Genomic DNA, 8,080 nt, shown 5'->3' with positions numbered 1-8,080 from the left:
GCTTCATTAAGGTGCTTCAGAGAGTGTTTCTCATACACAGAACTGCTATCAAGAGCCTTGGAGGGGCCTTCCCTTTCTGTAAGGCCAGTGAAAGGGATTAAACCCAGGGTCCTGCAGCATTCACAGTGCTGCCTTCATCAGCAGAGGAGCAGAGAAATCTTTTGATAGATATTAACCTTAAAGTAGGGTGTTTTTCATCAACCCTATTCAGGAGGCAAGTCAAGAAATGGTAAGGGCACTCAAAATCAGCCAAATAAAAGGCAACACAACCCCCCATATAGGTACTTTCTTTCTAAAACTATTAATAAACATTGCACACTGCGTCAATCTCTGAAGGTCAAAGCAATCTTTTTCCCTGGTGGAAGCTCTAAGGGAGATTTCTGAGCTGCATTTTATGCCTAAATGTGCTTCTTTAATGAGTGCAATTCTACATCTGTTCAGGTAAATCACCTTGTTGTACATTTGCTTCCTTCCATGGTTTTATTATACCTATTTGGCTGATGGTGCCCAGCCAAAAGAAATGAAAGATGCTGGGAAATAAAAAGAGAGTTCCTGAAAGTGTTTGTCTTCATGATAAATTTAAAAAGAAAAAACAAAGCAAAACCAAGCATAGGAAGCAGCATCCTTCAGTACCTGTTTGCTGTACACTTTTTCCTCATATAAAGTAGCATTTAAACAACATAAAAAGATGTAATGATTCTGCTAGACAAGCCATTTGCTTCCAGCTATAAGATGAAAAGGGAAAACAAGATGCCTGTGAACTGCCCATGCTGCTGATTCCAAGGCCCTGAGAGCTCCTTGCACTGCCCTGAAGAATGGAGGGGAGTGGGGGAATGAGGAGGGGGTAGGAGGGAAAACCTTGATGGAAAACACCCCTCTGGGGCTTGGGCAGCCCAGGCCTTGCTTCATACAGTGCCACGATGGGCTGGCCAGAAAAGTGCTGCTACTGTTATTGTGTCTAGACCTCAAAAGAACCTGAAATCTGTGTGTGAGGAGAGCAGGGCATGGGGAGCCACACAGGACATGCTGTGGTGAGGGGCAGTGCTGCAAATGGGGCAACAGGTCCTGTCCCCAAAAGGGAGTTGATTTTTGTCTCATTTCACATAAACATGTGACCCATCCCTGTTGGTCAAGTGTTCAAAGCCAGGCTAGATGGGGCTTGGAGCAACCTGGTCTAGTGGAAGGTGTCCCTGCCCATGGCAGGACGGTTGGAACAAGATCTTTAAGGTCCCTTTCAACTCAAACCATTCTGGGATTTTATGACTCTTTGCCTCCATGTATCACCAAGATAACAGTGGGCACCAGCCCCTGCAGTTTTGCAGCATTTCAGCCCAATGGTGGCATCAGGGAGAGGTCCCTCCAATGCCTTTTTCCAGGACACTGAATTGTGGGGTGTCAGGGCTTAAAAGGTAATTCCCCAACTATCTGGAACCAGGCTGTGTTCCTCAATCAGTGATTTCTTCCACACCTTCCTGGGAGAAGAAAAAAAATCATCTAAAACACCTATATCTATATAAATATATTCAAGGTCTACTTCTTCAGGGTCTATGAAAAATGCGGTGCTTGAACCCAAACATCTGCTCTTGGAATTGTTCTCAGGCAGAGTTAGCTCTGTCTGAGTCAACAGCTGGGCCTGTGAGGGTCCCTTTGGTTGGCTCCAGCAGCCTGTTCATTACAGAGGTTTTCCAGAGAGCTTTCCTGGGGTTTGATTTTTTTGAGTCTTATCATGTTTTATTTAGGAGATGTACTTACTATAAAGGATTTGTGAGCTAGAAGGGGCTTTTTGCTTCAAGAGCAGCACCACAAAAAGTAGATTTCTGCAGCTCTCGTACCTTATTCCCTTTGTTATTGGCAATTATGTAATGGTAAAAGAACCTGAAGCAGAAGATGTAGGAAGACACAATCTCAGCTCCCCAAACTCACTGTTCTGAGTTAGAGAAACAACAGTGAGTGACAGGTGGCAAAAGACAGATGGAGGAAGGCCAAAAGAGACCTCCAGTTCTATCAGTTTAATTAGTTCTTTCCTTATCAGCTTCAGCCCTCGTCCAGATCTGCTAAGTGGTTTTTCTTAGAGATTGAATGACTATGAATTAGCATGTGGCAGCTCCTTTTGTTACACAACTGCCCAGATTTTTGGCAGTTCAGGCTCTAAAGAGCTGAGCTGCTCTCAAAGCCTGGCTAAGGGAAGCACACAGACAGCAGCTGAGCTCTCTGAACACTGATCCTCTCACAGGGCCAGGCTGTGAGGCCACGGGGCTTCCACACACCCAGGCAACACCCAGAGCCTCACAGGCTGCCTGCAAGAAGTTCCCAGGCTGAGATTTCCCTGGGCTATGACAGCAGCTTTGGGAGTCAAGACAGCCACGGTGCTCACCCAGAAGCCTGTGGTCAGGTTGAACATGTGTGGCTGCATCCACACGGAAGCAACAGGAATCCAGAATGTCCTGGGAAGCATTTTTCACTAGCCTAGGAAACTGTTTGAGAGGAAATCCATCTTTCCTTCATTTGCAAAGGTGTTTTCCAGCTGGGAAAGCAGAGCACTGAAGCAATCCCTTGCTCTCCACCCTTCTGCCCAGGGAATGGATGTAGCTCAGGGAAGCATCTGTGGGGTTAACCTTGGCCCCAAGGGCTCTTTGATGACTATTAGAGTGGTGGTAGAGCAGGGAACTCATTTGTCTCACTTCTACCATCATGTCAACCCATGTTGTTTCACCTACACAAACCAGACTATACAAACACCAGGGGCTGACCTGTTCAACCATTTCTGAAATATAATCCTCACAAAGGCCACTTCCAGCAACAAAGAAAACCCCTGAAACTAAAAAGTCAAGCAGCAGGGGGACCTTTGCTTATTAGGCAAGGATACTTCTTTCTTCAGCACATTTGGGATTCAGTTGTATTTTATAAATTGCAAATTTAAAATGTGACTACATTTATTCTTTCTAGTCTTATCCAGAATATTTTCCCACTGATGAAAAAGCTGGTTTTTGCTTTGCTACAGAAGTTGGGAAGTGAAGCCACATTGTTCCTGCAAGACAAAGGCACACAGCACCTTCCATGTGCTTGAGGACACTGAAACAGGGACCCTTTGAGCCACACAGCTGAGTGGTGGGTTTTTCCCCTTCTGATATTCATCCTTCTGATGCTTGGGTGCCAGCAGGACAATATATGTCAGTTTTGCAGCATGAGTTGAGAGAATAGATGCATTACTGCATTTGCAGATTTAAGGCACAGGAACAGGCAGCTCAGTCTGCACTGGCTCTGATTAAACTGTGGAGTCTGTCCTGAATTTCTGTTCATGAGTAACAAACAGTGTGGAGGTGGGAGCCTGCACTTTGCTATAGACTCATCAATATAACATTATAATGAACCATTTATGAGCAAGCCTTGTGAGTAACTATTTCACTGAGCTGGATTTATTTAAGGGCTCTGATAGAAATTCAAGGTTTTTCAGCTTCAGGTAACTACTGACCTGACCTTAACTGCTTAAAAGATATATAGATTAGCTGAAAAGAACCTGAGCTACATTAACTGTACACGAAAAGAAGCACAGACTTGGGCTCCATCACTGAAAATATGGCAAATATATACATATATATACACACAAAGGTGTGCCCAAATTCTGTAGGTGCATCCCTAGCTATTATTTGTGTGCAATTATTTTAAAGTGTATTCAAACCTGCAGCAAAGGATTCACTAGAACTGAAACTGTTTTCCTTTGCAGTTACACAGACACAGGATCGCAGCAGTCACGCAAGGCTGACAGCTGAGAAACCACCTCCTGCACCTCCTGTGCTGCCTTTGAACCTGTGCACCACATCAAGAGGGAGAGGAAAACAGCACGCCAAGCACCTCAACAAACATGGATTATCTTGTTTACTGTAACCACTTAAAAATGGCCAAGGCAGCCTCGAGTTCTCCAGGAGTCAAGTACTTTGCCCTGTTTCTATAATAAGGCCTTCTCATGCTCTGCCTGATTCCCACATGATGTGTCCTGAGTTAAACAGGACTTGGGGAAGGTGGGGCCTCCACCAGACAGCTCAGGAAGACTTCAAAAGTTTCAGTTCCTGAACAGGTTTTGTAACAACACCACCCTGAAGCAAGAGATGAGGAGGCAGTTTGGCCACAGAGGCTTAAACGGAGCTCCCCGAGTTGTTCATCTCAGCATGTGCTGCTCCTCTGGGGCACAGAAGGCACAAGCAGCTCGTGGTATATTAATTGGCGAAAATACCAATTCTTCCTGTGAATTAGACCCGTCTGGCATCCCACTTGCAGCCTCCAATGTCATCCTTAAACCCACTTCCTCCCTCTCGTCAGCACATCCTGTGTGATTTCCTGCCTTGTTTTGTAAGACCTGTACAAATGAAAGGATTCCTCATCTATAGAAAGCCTTTTCCCATCTTTAGCAGCTTTTCTTTCAAATCTGCTTACAAACCCCCTCTTTAAAGCATTTTCTGACCAGTTTTCCTTTTTTCTTTTTCATTTTTCTTCTTTTTTCCCCCTAGAATTCAGGGTATTTTTCTCTTCAGTCAAAATCCTCTTCCTCACTTTTTGTTGTTTTATTTTTAAAAAAAAATACAATTATTGTTAACATAGAAACCCCCAAATTCACTATTTCTATTGCAAAATATATTTTCTAAGATACAGCACATCAAAATTTTTGTTTCATGCAGAGGAACTAATTTTTCACTGAAATCACTTATTGATCATAATAATCACAAACATCTTGGGCTTTATTTAAAAAAGCAAATAACTTCCTTTCCATCTTCATCCAAATCCACCGTGAAGAGCTAATGTGCTCAGAGTCATTTGCATGCACCACTCCCACTGTTGTTGGGATGTCACTCCCTCCCACAGGCGTGGAAACTGCTGACTCAGTGCCTCAGACCCAGCTCCAACACTGCCTTGGTGGATCCTAAACTGAGATAAGTTGGCATCTTCTGGCAGCTCCTGCAACTGAGTTGTGGCAGAAATTTAACCTCCTATACACTCAATCAGATTCTTTTAGTCTCAGTTAAACTGCAACCCACCTTCCATTGTTTTGTTACCAACACTGCAAACACCCTAAACTTTCTTCTTTTCTATTAATGTGTAAATTAAATCAATTGACCTTCCTGCTAGTCGTGTTCATCAGGGTACAGATGTCTCTGAGGAGAACCCAGCTGAGCCAAAGGCTTACACTCCACCATACTCCTCTCCTCTGCACATGTTATTCCCTGTGGCTTGTCAGCTGGTCTGCTTAGAGTAAAATCAATTTACTCAGTCTCTCTTGTTATTAAAAACGTTGCCTGTGTAATAAACCCAAGGATCTGTGCAGGACAGACAAATTCAAAGGCTTGTTCACACCATGGGGATCAAACATATTTGTTCCTCCTGACCAGCAGCATTTCCTGCAATGATAATAGTTTCTGGTTACCACAGGCTGTCACATATTTATTACAAATTCCAGTTCCTATGAACTAAACAAGGATGCCTCGGGCTGCCCTTCATGTGAAACTTGACAGGTTTGGTTCACATGGCTTGGTGAAAACAATCAGCTCTCACAGTTTGTCCACGGCTTTGTATTAATTCTCCCTGTGTCCTTCAGTTCTGGCAGGCCCCTTGTCACATTTTAGCCATAATATCTGTGTTTAATCCACCTTGAGTTTAATTGTGACTTGCAGTCATTGGTCACCCTGAGAGTTGAAACCAGGAGCTGGACTCCAGAGTTTATTCTAGAATACTGGAGAGACTCCAAGGAACCTGTTTTGGTAGCAGCAAGATAAATTTGACAGCAGTTTCTGTTTTATACACACTGTTTTCAGGTTTTGACCTAACCCTGCCTCTCTGGGCTTCTCTGTCATGATGACATCCTAAGTGTGAGACCCCTGCATTGTTAGGTCTTTATTCAAGAGCTGTGCTTTCCCAGAGTTGGGATTGTGGCCAGTGCTCTCCAGCTGCTGTGGGTGCTGCAGGGACACGGCAGCAGCAGCAAGGGATGAGTGGAAGAACTTCCCAAGCCCCAGTTTTAATATGGGAGCTGAATTTGCAATCTTTAGTCAGCTAATTACCATTTGTGGCCTCAGTAAAATGAGAATTGTGCTACCTGGGACCTTCCCAGGCCTCTGACAAGGATCAGCTGGTTAATGTATGTGGAAGGTTAGGACATATGTGATGCTTTTTGAGCAACAGATACATTGGGATTTCTTGATCTCCTGAGTAATTGATTTTCAGTGGCTTGTACCTTCAGCCAGAAGCAATCAGCACATGCAGGACAGCATCAAGCATCTTTGGGCTTTCTATACTTGGCAAGGTCAGGGCACTCCTCGTGGCTTTGACTCATGCTCTCAGCTCACGCTGCAGTGGGGCAGCCACTCAGTGCTGGGACTGAGATTGAACCACAGTTCCAGGAATGCTGCCTGGCCCAGCTTCCCCACTGCTCTGAACTGGGAAGCTGTGCTGACTTCCTCTGGCCAGCCCCTGCCTGCCCAGTGCCTTCTTTGGATTTCAGTTTGGTTTAGATCTCAGCCTGTCCTGGAACTGAGAAGGGCTATGAATCTCTCAGGATGTGTCTGACAAGCTGACATGGTCCGAGCTACTGAAACAAAACACAGGCCATGGCAGACTTTCCCTGTGATCCCTGGACATTTACAACCTTCCTGGTTTACTGTGCAGGCAAAATTATTCCCTGCTAAGTTATGTTTCTGCTGCAGGTATTCTGCTTCCACCCAGAGACAGCTTTTTTCAGAACTTGCAAACAATGTTCTTTAATCAACTGAATTGGACTTTGAATCTCATGAGTGGCAGGGACTAAGTACACTGTGTCTGTAATGCCCCATCTGTCTTCTCTGAAGCTGTTACAGAGCACAGCCAGAGGACCTTTGGGCTCAGGAAACATGAACTAAAAATAGTAATTACGGGAAAACAAAGGGGACAACCTGACCCCACAGCTGGCAGTCTAAGTACAACAGCAGTGGTACATAATTGGCTGCATATTTCTAAACTACACCTGAGGACATCTTCCAGGAGCTCCCAAGGAGAGATGCATGCAGAGCTCTGGTGGAGGGTTTCTCCTTGCAGGGGAGAGGGGTCCTTGGACTAGCCAGGCCCCATCCCAAACTAGGCTGTTTGGCACATTGCAACTCAACTACCTGCAAAATAGCTCAAGTGGACCAGACCTGATCCTTTCCCTGAGAGCAGAGGATTAGAGCAGAACAGTGAAGCTCTAAATAACCCTGATGAAATGAGACTGGGTCACTGTAAGAGTGACCCCCTGTGTGGTGGTAGAAATCCCAGTCCCCTGTTATTCAGCAGTGAATAGATGTCCTGCAGTTCAGGCAGAGAAAACGAACGGAGTATGAGAAGCAATAAAGATTTGAGTTTGTGAGGGTTAAAGAACAGGTCAGCATCAAAGCCACAAGCATCTTCTCAGCCTGACAGCAATATTTTTATTCACTGGCTGTACTAAAGAAGTTGTTGGCACCTGAAATTAGTACTAATGTCAGTTGGCATCATCTAGTCCCTCTCTTGGCCAGATGGCCTTTATATTTGTTCATGGAACTCATACCAGGTAACTCAAAAACCTCTGTCCTCATACACAAATATAATTCTTCTGTAACTTTCCTCTTTTTTCCCCCCTTTAGGCTGCTTTGCAACTCACAGCTGCCATAAAGATGACTTCAAGACAGAGAGACACACACACACAGAGGACTATTCCTAAACCAAAAGCATCCATCTGTTTAACACAGCCCAGGAGAGGGCAAGGTATGTGATGTTCACCGAGCCCACTGCTGAGAAAATGAAAACCATGCTGGCCTCCCACACCTTCATGATGGATAACAGTTACTTCAGAAGCCAAGCTCAGCATACACAGAGCAAAAGAAAGAGGCCAGGGTCATCAGGCTGCCCAGAGTCGCAGAAGCCCCAAATCACCTTGAAACCTGAGTTTCTGCTCAGGAGCTGGGACTAAGTCAGTCATCAGAGGATCTCTCAGCAGGGATCAGGCTGTAGCAGTGAGAGACAGGGCTAATGAATGCAGTGTATCAGTCAGACTTGTTCAGCCTGTCCCAAAATGTCACTTTTCAGATGTTCTCTGCGTAAT

Source organism: Pithys albifrons, chromosome 18 (assembly GCF_047495875.1).
Source record: "Pithys albifrons albifrons isolate INPA30051 chromosome 18, PitAlb_v1, whole genome shotgun sequence".
Lineage (NCBI taxonomy): Eukaryota > Metazoa > Chordata > Aves > Passeriformes > Thamnophilidae > Pithys > Pithys albifrons.
The sequence above is the reverse complement of the archived record's forward strand: the minus strand, read 5'-3'. Positions refer to the sequence as shown.